Here is a 10,722-nt window from a genome sequence, read left to right as displayed (position 1 = left end):
AACGGTAAATCTCATACCATCTTTTGACACAGAGGACAATCTATCAAAGTACATTATGATTACAGTGACCAACATTTTTTCCAATTACAATTGAATCACAATTATTTTATTTTTTTTGCCTCAAAAATTCAATTACACTTACAGTACGTTATCATTTACTTTACAATGAATCAGAAATACTGAGCCTGAAATAGATAACCTAATAAAAGTTAACCTTTCTCTTGTGTTAGCTTTCTGTTAGCATCTCATATGATAACGGGTCTAAGTCAGCTGTAAAAATACACTTTTAAAAATGGTAAAATGTGGGAAAGCTTGATATAAACATTTTAATAATATTTTAACTACATATGTGTAGAACATGTTCACCAGTTTAGCATTAAATAATTGACTTTTTTATAGAATTTTAAAGGCAATTACAATTACAAAGTAAATTATCTAAACTCAACTAGAATTTAATGAGATTACGACAGCAACAGATTTTTAAAATTACAATTACAATTATAATTATACCATCTTTGTAATTAATTATCAATTACATGATTACACTTATAACTGATAATAATGGTAATCTACTTATAATATGTTTTCTTGTGTTTCAGGTTGTTTACCAAAGCAGTGATTGTCATGGGTCAGTCCATGAGGAGAGAAACTGAACCCCAACCACCTGCTGATGAGTGGTTAGATATGTTTAAAAATGGTGAGATAATGAAAAAGGTGCTGCAGGCTGGAGGAGGAAGGCCACATCTTGGACAGATTGTGAAGATTCATCTAATAACACGTCTGATGAAAAAGGAGTTTAAGAAGCTGGTCAGCGAGGAGGAGTTGTCTTTTACTTTGGGAGATGGGCAAGTGAATCAGGTACTGGATGTGGCGGTGAGACTCATGGAAATGAGAGAGAAGGCGCTCTTCCAGGTTCAGTCAGCAGCTGAGTTTGAAATTACGCTCCTGGAAGCTACTGATACTCCAGGCCTGAAGCTGCTGCCCCCCACTGAGAAGATTGATCTGGCCACCTGCAAGAGGGAGCAAGGGGGTTTGAGCTGGAAGTGGCTGCTTGGTGCCACTGCAGTAGCCATTGGTGGCATCGCTCTGTCTGTGGCCATCTATGCTAGAAAGTGATTGAAGAACTGTAGTAACGACACGACTTAAACACTGGAGCACATCTGGCAGAGCATTCTGACCATGTGGTCCATGAGGGTGAAAATATGAATCAGTTTATGACCTCCTCACTGTCACTCTCTGTTCTCTGCTATGTATGTGTGACAAATGATGTCATCATCCTCTACAGTTACAAGATGCATTTTGTAGAGGAACAAATGAGAATTAATATTCAAAAATATGAATTATTAATATGAATATGTTTGTTTGCCAGAAGTGCATCTGAAATTGATGTTTAATAAAAGTTTAAATGTAAAAAAAAAAAACCAATGTGTACATTTTTATTTTACAAGCATCTATTCACATAGGTTACAAGCATGATGATGATAAATACAGGGTGACTACAGGTAAGAAGAATATAAGAATATATATTTATGACTTTTTAATACCACCTTAAGAAAATTTAAGACCAAACTTATGATGAAAATACAGACCAAAGGGAAAATATGTTTTACAATTAAAGGCATTGATGACAGTTAATATAATGTACAATAAATAAAAATGAAAATAATCAGTTGTTTAAGAACATTATCCAAATGTGTTTATTAATGTGGAAAGAAAACAAAAATATCAACATTGTCTAAAATGATATTTATTGTAACACAATTCTTACAACATTTAATACCAGTGAACAATAACCAGAAATCAAAACTGACTGGAACCTGTGAGCAAACCAAACACCAAAGTGCTTTTATCAGATCCTTCACTGTGTAATGCCATTTGTGGAGCTTTGATCTAAAATTAATACTTCTAAGAAAATGTCAATAACTTGACTAAAACTGACTTTTGAAGGAAAAATAAATGATCAATCAATACAAATATTTCCATCAAAGAAGCCACTATACCGTACTATTTGCTTATATGAATTGTCACTGACCAACCACTATTAGCTTCATTTCTGTCCTGGCTAATGAAACCTTATATTTCTATTATGGGCCCACCTTAGACATAACAATGTGAACACACACTTTTCATATGAAATGTTGTGAAAACAGAAATACTGATGCACTTTTTTTCACTGTAAATAAATACACTTGACTGCATTTTTGGAACCTTGGACTACTTTTTAAGGCTACCCATGAGGCCATTCTTACAATAATGTTATGTTATGGCTAAAGGACACATATGAGGACAGGAGTGGATTGTTCTGTTAAATAACATTGTATTTATTATAAAATGTGCTACTCTATAGAAAGTTCAATATTAGCTTTTTGCTGATATCCGATATTGTCCAACACTAAATTTCCAATTTCTTCAGTAATGGAAAAAGTCATGTTTGTTTTTGAATATTTTTTCCTATTAATTATTCAATTATTTGTTTATTTATTTATTTTATGTTTTGAAAAATTAATATTATTTATATATTTTTCATTTTCATTTTTATTATGTTGTCTTAAACAACAGCACATACAGTAATTTTTCAATATCTGTGGAAAAACCAATATAACATTTGATAATATAGCCCATCCCTAATAGAAAGCATATATTCTATGAACAGGTCTGATCTCCTGTTAGATTCATTAGCACAATGATTCTCAACTGGTCCTTCACTGCAGTTGGACGTCACATTGTGAGAGTCAGGATAGGGAAACATTTCAAACCTTTTGTTCTCTGATAAAATATAACTGAAATAAGCCAGTTACCATAACAACAGAAAATACCCTTCTTTCTTTGATGATTTTCCTCATTTGCACCTGATCACAAGGATCTGATTTTCCCTTTGATTCAGATACTGGAAATATTTGGTTCAGATGTATTGTATGGAAATGTATATTTAAATATGTGTAACCAAGGATTACGTTTCATATGCTGTGAGTTGAAATTTACATGTTTGGTCCAGATGTTTTTGGTTCAAATATCATCAGCTTGGGATCCAGTAAAACCAGGTGGAGGAAAAAAGTAGCTCAACATTGAGAAAATAACTTTTTATTCAAATAAATCTGAAACAAAACCTACATTAATAATAAATAGTCTGTTTATGATCATAACTACTCCACCTGCAGGTGGATCACAGACTTCCTGTCTGACAGGAAGCAGCACGTGAAGCTGGGAAAAACCATCTCTGCTTCCTGGACCATCAGCACTGGATCTCCTCAGGGCTGTGGTCTTTCTCCTCTGATCTTCTCCCTGTTCACCAACATCTGCTCCTCCTCTCACCAGGTGGTCAAACTCCTGAAGTTTGTGGATGACACGACCATCATGGACTCATCTCTGATGGAGACGAGTCCACCTACAGGTGGAGACAGACCGACTGGTGTCCTGGTGCAGCCAGAACAACCTGCAGCTTTAAATCAACCCAGTCTCACAGATGTTCATGCATTAGCACCACAACAGTATATCTATTATTTCATGCTATTAGAGCATGAATAAAGTGTTGTCTTCATGCAATAACAGCACGATGTATTGTCGTGTATTAACTGCACAAAATTCAGTGGGCTGAAGTCAGGTCACGTCACTGCTGACTCATCAAAAACAATGGCAAATTGCTTTATTTGAAGACAGATTGTGGCTTAAGAATTGTTTTGATGACATTTCCATTGAGAAATGTACCTTTAACTTTCATAATATCCATTTGGTTTATGTAAACTATCTGTATTTTTTCCGGTACATTCTGTGGTTGCTATGACAACCTATATAGAGGCCAAAAAATGTCAAACCAAAAGCAGATAAATATCCATGCACAGGGCGATTGGATGTTGTTTTTTCATTATAATCAATATTTTTATTTATATTCCTTCACATTTGAATGTGTTCCTACACGTCACGTCAGGTCACATGACCACCTGTCAACCCTTTGTAAACAGCAATATTAAGAGAGATTGTGGCTTTAGCTTTGTTTTGATGACATTTCTAGTGAGAAATGTATCCTTAACTTATATAATATCTATTCAGTTTATCTATAGGATCCATAGTTTGTTTGTTTTGGCAACATTAATCATGCTTTATGCTGTTGCTATGGTGCTAGCACGCTAAGAACGTACCGGAAGTGATGTTTTTTTTTTTTTTAAAGGAAGAGATGTTGAATTAGGTTTTCACTTTTTAAAACCCTGAATTAATTACTTTTTACCATTATTATTATTATTATTATTATTATTATTATTATTATTATTATTATTATTATTATAATTATTATTATTATTATATTATTATTATTATTATTATTATTATTATTATTTATAGTCATTCACATTTTAATATATTTCCACACCTCGAGGCTAAAGTTTAATTTAAATCTGTTTGAAACCTTGTAATAATGGAACAATGTGAATAAAGTTTGTTTTCTTTAAAAAAAACGTGTTGTGCCTTCACTTAAACTATATTAATAAAGTAAGAAAACTATTAAACATGCACTGAACAATATATATTTTAATCTGTTTAAACAAACATTTTAAAAGATATTTAACTTATTTCTGTTAAAAAATCATTCCTTCATGCAGAGTTCAGCATGTGTTTCATCGTCACATTATCTTCAGGAAATTATTATTTTTGTTTTTTTTCTAGTTCGGCGTAATCTCTGTAGTTGTGTGTTAGTAATAAATACTAATACTTTTGGGGGGTCAATATTTTTAGCACAGCAGATTATATATATACTGTATAAATATATATATATATATATATATATATATATATATATATATATATATATATATATCTGTATATTGTTTTCTGAGTGAATCCATCTGTTGTGTAACGTTACAAAAACTATTCCAATATGACAACAAAAGGAAAGCACGGTGATCAAAGTCATTTATTTATTAATGTGAGAGTTCTAAGATCTTTGTTACATCAACAATAAAATGGTTCAGAAACCGACACATTTCAGAATAATTGTCTTTTTTACATCATCCACTTTAATTAAAACTAAAAATCATCTCCCTCACTTTTTACAGAGGAATTGATTGTTGAGAACGTATTGATCCAGTTAGATTGATTGAATGGTGATCAGCCAATCACAGCCAGCCATTTGACAAAGGTAAACAAAGAGTTAACAGTGATGAGTAAAGTGATGAAAAATGAATAACAAGTGGTAAAAAATGGTCCAAAAGTGGCAAAATAGTGGCAAGAAAATTGTGAAAAGTGACTAAAATGGACCAAAAACAGCCAAGAGTGGCAAAAAATGACAAAAAAGAGGAAACAGGTGGTATGATATGGTTACAGGTAGCTTAAATGAGCAAAATGTGGAACAAAAAGAGGCAAAATGTAGGAAAAAAGGAAACAAGTGCTATTTATTTTGCCAAAGGTTGATTATTTGGATGAAAAGTGGTTAACAATGGTTAAAGAATAGACAAAAATTGAATAAAAGTGTCAAAAAGAACTTAGAAAAATGGAGCAAAAATAGGACAAAGCGATATTTTTTGGCAAAAGAAGCTAAAATCTGAAAAAACAAGAAAAAGTGTCAAATTTTTTTTTGGAAAAGGGATAAAAATGGGACAAAGGAAGTTGTAAAACAGCCACATGTTGAGAATCACTGACTTAATAACAGCTTTATCATGGTTTTAGTAAATGAATTTAATAAACAAAACCCTTAGAACACCCTCACTTTATAAATCTTCATCATGATGATGATGATGATGTACAGGTTTGTACAGGGTCTCCTCAGTCCAGATGTTGATGAGCTCTAGGGGGCGCTGCTGCTCCTGACGTTGAGCTCAGCAGCCAATCCTCTGGCTCTCTGGTAAAAGAAGAGGGAGAGTTGTGGATCCAGCAGAAAGTTGTGGTAGATGGTATCCAGACGTGTGCACAGCTACAGCTGGGATCTCTTGTTGATCAGATCCATGGCTGCAGCCAAAGCCAGGTGGTCATATCCGACAGCATCCAACGGCTCCTGGACAGGTGAGTATGGGCTCAGATTAGGCTCACACACATTGTGTGTGCACAAAAAACTGTGTGTGTGTGTTACGCTAGGGCTGTTACTTTAACGCATTAATTTTGATTATCAGATCCGTGCGTGTACATGTAGAATGATCCTTTGTGAGTTATAAACATGACAAACAGCTTCATGTGTCGCTACATGCTACGTCCTGGTTGAAGCTACACTGTTTAAGGCTCAAACATACTCAGACAGACACCAGTGAAGCACCAAATAAATGTAAAACTCAGATTTTAGGAGCGTGTGGACGTCTCTGTGTAGTTGGTGTCACAGTAAACACTGCTCAGCATTGTATCCACCATCATTAAATGTAACACACCTGTATTTCACCTCCTGGTGAAACAGAGGAGAGATGAACACCAGCTTAGAGGACAGACTGACAGACCAGCTACGACAGTAGAAACACCTTTAAAACACGTCCCAGGAGAACAAGGACTACAGAGAAGAGCTAAGAATCATGGGACATGTAGGATTTTAATGAAAACTACTACATGGTGGTGTTCTCCAGTCTGTAAACTCTGAGGAGAACAGACTGTCTGCTCTCCTCAGAGCTTATATACATAGACAGTTATTACATACACACAGGCAGCATCAGGGGCAGCTAAAGGGCTGCAGGGGTCCTCAGGTAAAGACTGGAGCATCCGTCCAGATCGCCTGTATTAAATAGATGGTGAGGCTGATGTATGTCTTTCTGGATTATTCAGATTAAAAAACCCGTGAACATCTGGAAGTCCCTTTGTGTCCAAGTGTGCAACAATTATTACGATAGTATTGATTAAAAAATGAAAAAACAACAGAAAATCCCCCTACGTTGCTGAAAACAGAGCGTAGGGGGCTCCATCACTACAACATTGGGGTCCCCTACGCTCAACAGCACTGGAGAAAAACCTGGGAGCAGCTGCAGGATAATCCACAACACCAGTGAACAGGTGAGTTCATAAAATCTCTTAACCAATAGATATGGAGGTAGATTTGTGTATTTAATATTCAATAGAAGAGAAAAAAAAACCTTTTCAATCAAAAATAAACATTTTCAATCAAAGAAATACAGTTTTCAAATGAAAAAAAAAAATGAGACCCAAATATTTGCATTTGAACACTTTTTTCCTTTGATTGAAAATATTTATTTGTAATGGAATAATAACAACACAAATCCATCTCCATAAAATGTTACATACGTTTTAACCTTAAACATCAGAATATTCTACAATTGTATTAAATACATAATAATAGTAGAGGACCCTGAAAAATAAATGAACAAAATATGTATTACAATAGGAATTTTATATGGAAGCTGATATATTCTGAAACTTTTTCTTTCTTTCTTTCATTTTTCTGATTTGGGACCGACATCAATATTGGATCAAAACACCCTTAGTCAGGGTTATGATGGCCAAAGAAATAACTGCTGTTGTCTCTCACACATAAGTCATATTTTGCATTATTTTTTGGGGGAACACTTTAAAAGTTTTATACGTAAGTTTGACATTACGCTGTTATTTTTATGACATGACACCTATCATTAGCATTAATAAGGTGTCATGAAGGATGTTATTAAGTGTCGTTCGTTACCCTAACCTACACGTGTCAAACGCATGGGGCGGGGCCAAATCCGCAGGAGAAAGTAAAAATGAGAGAGAAAACACGAATCATTGTGTAAACCAATCTTAACAATATTTGCAGAAGCTCACAGTTTTCCCGGTGCTTATATCGCATGATTGCAGTTATTTTTTAAAGTGAAACTGTTGAAAAACTCAAAATTCTTACAAACTTTTCCTCAAATTTTTACATAGTATTTCCCTTAATTAAATTGGTCACAAAATCTAGGGTATTTAAAGTGAAGATCCTTTTGGGTCTGATATCAGCTTAGATATGGTTCGTTTCTTACATAATTTAAAATTATGAACTGTATATGTAGAAGTGCAAACTAGGGCTCAATAATGTTAAAATTACTCGTTTTCCAGCATAAAATCTGTGGCCCATTTAAGATTAAACTGTTGTGTATTTGGCCCCTGAACTGAAATGAGTGTCATAATGTATCATAATTTTGTAAACAACACTTAATGACAGCTTAATGACACCTTATTTATGCTAATGACAGCGTAATGTCAGCCTTATGTATAAAACTTCAAATAAAGAGTGACCTTTTTATGTATACAGTACATACATTAGTTTTCAAGAATGTAATTTCAGAATCAGAAATACTTTAATAATCTCAGCGAGAAATTGCTTGCGTTACATCCGCTCAATATTTACTTCAAATAAAGAACAAACACCAAACAAGAGAAAAATAAATTATTATTTCTATTATTATACATCAATTTTATATAGCGCTTTTCTGGGTTTTTCATTTTTTTTATTAACAACTGGTTGACCAGCTAGGTTACACTACAAAGTAATGAGAGAAAAACAAATACAGTATATCAGAATTTTTTACATGAATATTTTATTTTTTAAACAACAACACTTGAAGATGAACATGAGACTTCATCCACTTTGTTGTCAATGCTCGTCTCAGCGGCGCTGGGTTCTGAAGCGACCTTCTCCCTGACCACCAGCTCCTCTTCCAGAGCCCATGCTCAGTTTAGGGGCCATGTCCACCCGACGGGGACGGGTCTCTTGTTCACGGACTGCCCTCGGCTTCCTCTCCTTCACTTTGAGACGCACCTTATCTTGGAACATTATGGGCCCTTCTACCTGCGCCTCCAGGATTCTTTGAACGGAATCAGAGTTGTCGAACACCACGAATCCAAAGTTGGGCAATTTTCCCCCAACGCTCTTGGTGTTAATCCACAGGTTCACAACATTTCCATATGTCATGAAGAATTCCTTGAGCTCGCGCTTAACAATGTCCTGTGGAAGGTTTCCAACAAACAGCTGGTGACTGTCAGGGTGTCGAACAACACGCCTGTTGTCTATAACCCCAGGCTCACCATCTCTGCCACCAGGTCTAGGGCCTCGTGGAGGGACGCTCAGTCTGTCACGAGTGCGCTGTTCTTTGGGGTGCAGGGGTGTCGTTTGCATCTCAACTCTAGGCGGTGTTGCTTTGTCAACATGAGGGGGGATACCAGAGGGGGCGACTCTGCACGCTTTCCTCTTCTCTTTTTGTGAGTGATTTTTGCTGGTCACCAGGGTCCAGGATGATGTCTTGGAAGCCTCCTGAGTATTTGTTGGAGATTCCTCATGAACTTGTGATGGTGTTTTGTCCTTAATTTCTTCCAGGACTTTATTTTCTCTTTCAGAATTGATCTCCTCTGCTTTAGGGTCTGGCTCAGGCTCTGGCTCTGGAGCTGGCTCTTCCATTGGCCCCTCTACTCCATTAGTGTCAGGGTGAGGCTCAGGGGATGGCTGCCTTTCCTTTGGCTCCTTTTCCACAGCTTCCTCTGATTCTTCTTTATGCTCAGCATGAGAGTCTCCGAATACTTCATCCTCATAGCGGAAGATGTTGTGGTGCACATAGAACGTGTTGGAACTTGAACCGTCTAGAGCAAGCACAAACGTCTGCATAAACTTCCTCATTGGTTGGCCACTGTTGGACAGCTCTCCAAGCACCTGTACAACAACTCCATCACTCAGAGTGCCATGGGCATCCACGTGCCAGATCTTTGTGCAGCATTCACTGAACTGCAGTGACTTGATCTTCTTGCGGATTTCCTCTTGCTCATACACAGCTTCAGCCAGCTTTCCATTCGGATCAAGTCCTCCATGAACAAAGGATGATCTCCTCCCATAAAATCTGTGCAAAGAAGCTGGAGCCTTCTTTAGGACAGTATAATACTGCCTCACAAACTCCTGCCCTACATCCAGGGGACTTGGCTTCTCCATCACCATTTCTTCGGTAAACAATATTAGGTGCTGTAAAAGAAAAAAAATGGGGGGACATTAGACATCATCAAATTGTCTAAAACAAGTACTATCAAATACATTATAACTATAAAACAATCATCATAGGTGTTCGGATCTTTGATTCCAGCCCTCCGAAAAAGCTTGCCAGACAGCAAACAATGTTATAACTCATGTTTTTCTTTGTAATTTTTTTTTAAACTTCATTGGCCACAGACCACAGTACATAAACCTAAAACGGAATAAATGCATCATCACAACACGCTTATCAAACACCTATTACCAGTGCTATCAGGCTGATTTAGCAGTTCCTACATACCAACAGGCTGTAAGCTTCTGATGGGGGTCCAAATTACTATGGTCCAAGTAACTAGCGCAGCACCGTAGTTCCACAGTTAGGCTTTGATGTCTACCTCTGGGACTTTTAGAACTTAGCTCTATCATCTTTTGAGTTACCATGACAACCTGTCAACAAAGCTGTTCTAACTCATCCTGAGTTACCGTGGCTACCTGTCAACATCAGTTTTTCAGCAAAAAACAGCTTTGTACTGTTATGTGCTACTATGAAGAAAATGTTTAATTGCACACACTAACAGTTGTCAAAAACTAATAATAATTTAACAGACATTAAACAATGAGCTCAAATAATTGAGGGAGAAGTCAAGTATTATTTTACAGGTTGCTGAGCGGCCACAATCAGCACAGTGACGTAGTCGGAAGTAAATCCTCAATTAAACAGGATGCCAGTTGAACCGGGACACCATTAAAAGCTGTCCTGGTGCTAAGCACTCTGATTGAATAATTATACCGGTGCTACTAAATATATACCCCAAAAATGAGCAGTGGGGTTACCT

General features: G+C 36.2%; 2 pseudogenes; both read right to left on the bottom strand.

Annotated features, from left to right (window-relative positions):
* Positions 1-7,613, bottom strand: part of LOC114459528 (peptidyl-prolyl cis-trans isomerase FKBP8 pseudogene) — a 12,776-nt pseudogene extending 5,163 nt beyond the window's left edge.
* A 926-nt stretch (positions 7,614-8,539) lies between these two features.
* On the bottom strand, positions 8,540-10,261 carry LOC114459526 (ras GTPase-activating protein-binding protein 2 pseudogene; annotated as a pseudogene).
* Between the last annotated feature and the right edge of the window lie 461 nt (positions 10,262-10,722).

Source organism: Gouania willdenowi, unplaced genomic scaffold (assembly GCF_900634775.1).
Source record: "Gouania willdenowi unplaced genomic scaffold, fGouWil2.1 scaffold_322_arrow_ctg1, whole genome shotgun sequence".
Classification (NCBI taxonomy): domain Eukaryota; kingdom Metazoa; phylum Chordata; class Actinopteri; order Blenniiformes; family Gobiesocidae; genus Gouania; species Gouania willdenowi.
This window is presented reverse-complemented; position numbering and strand designations above follow the sequence as displayed.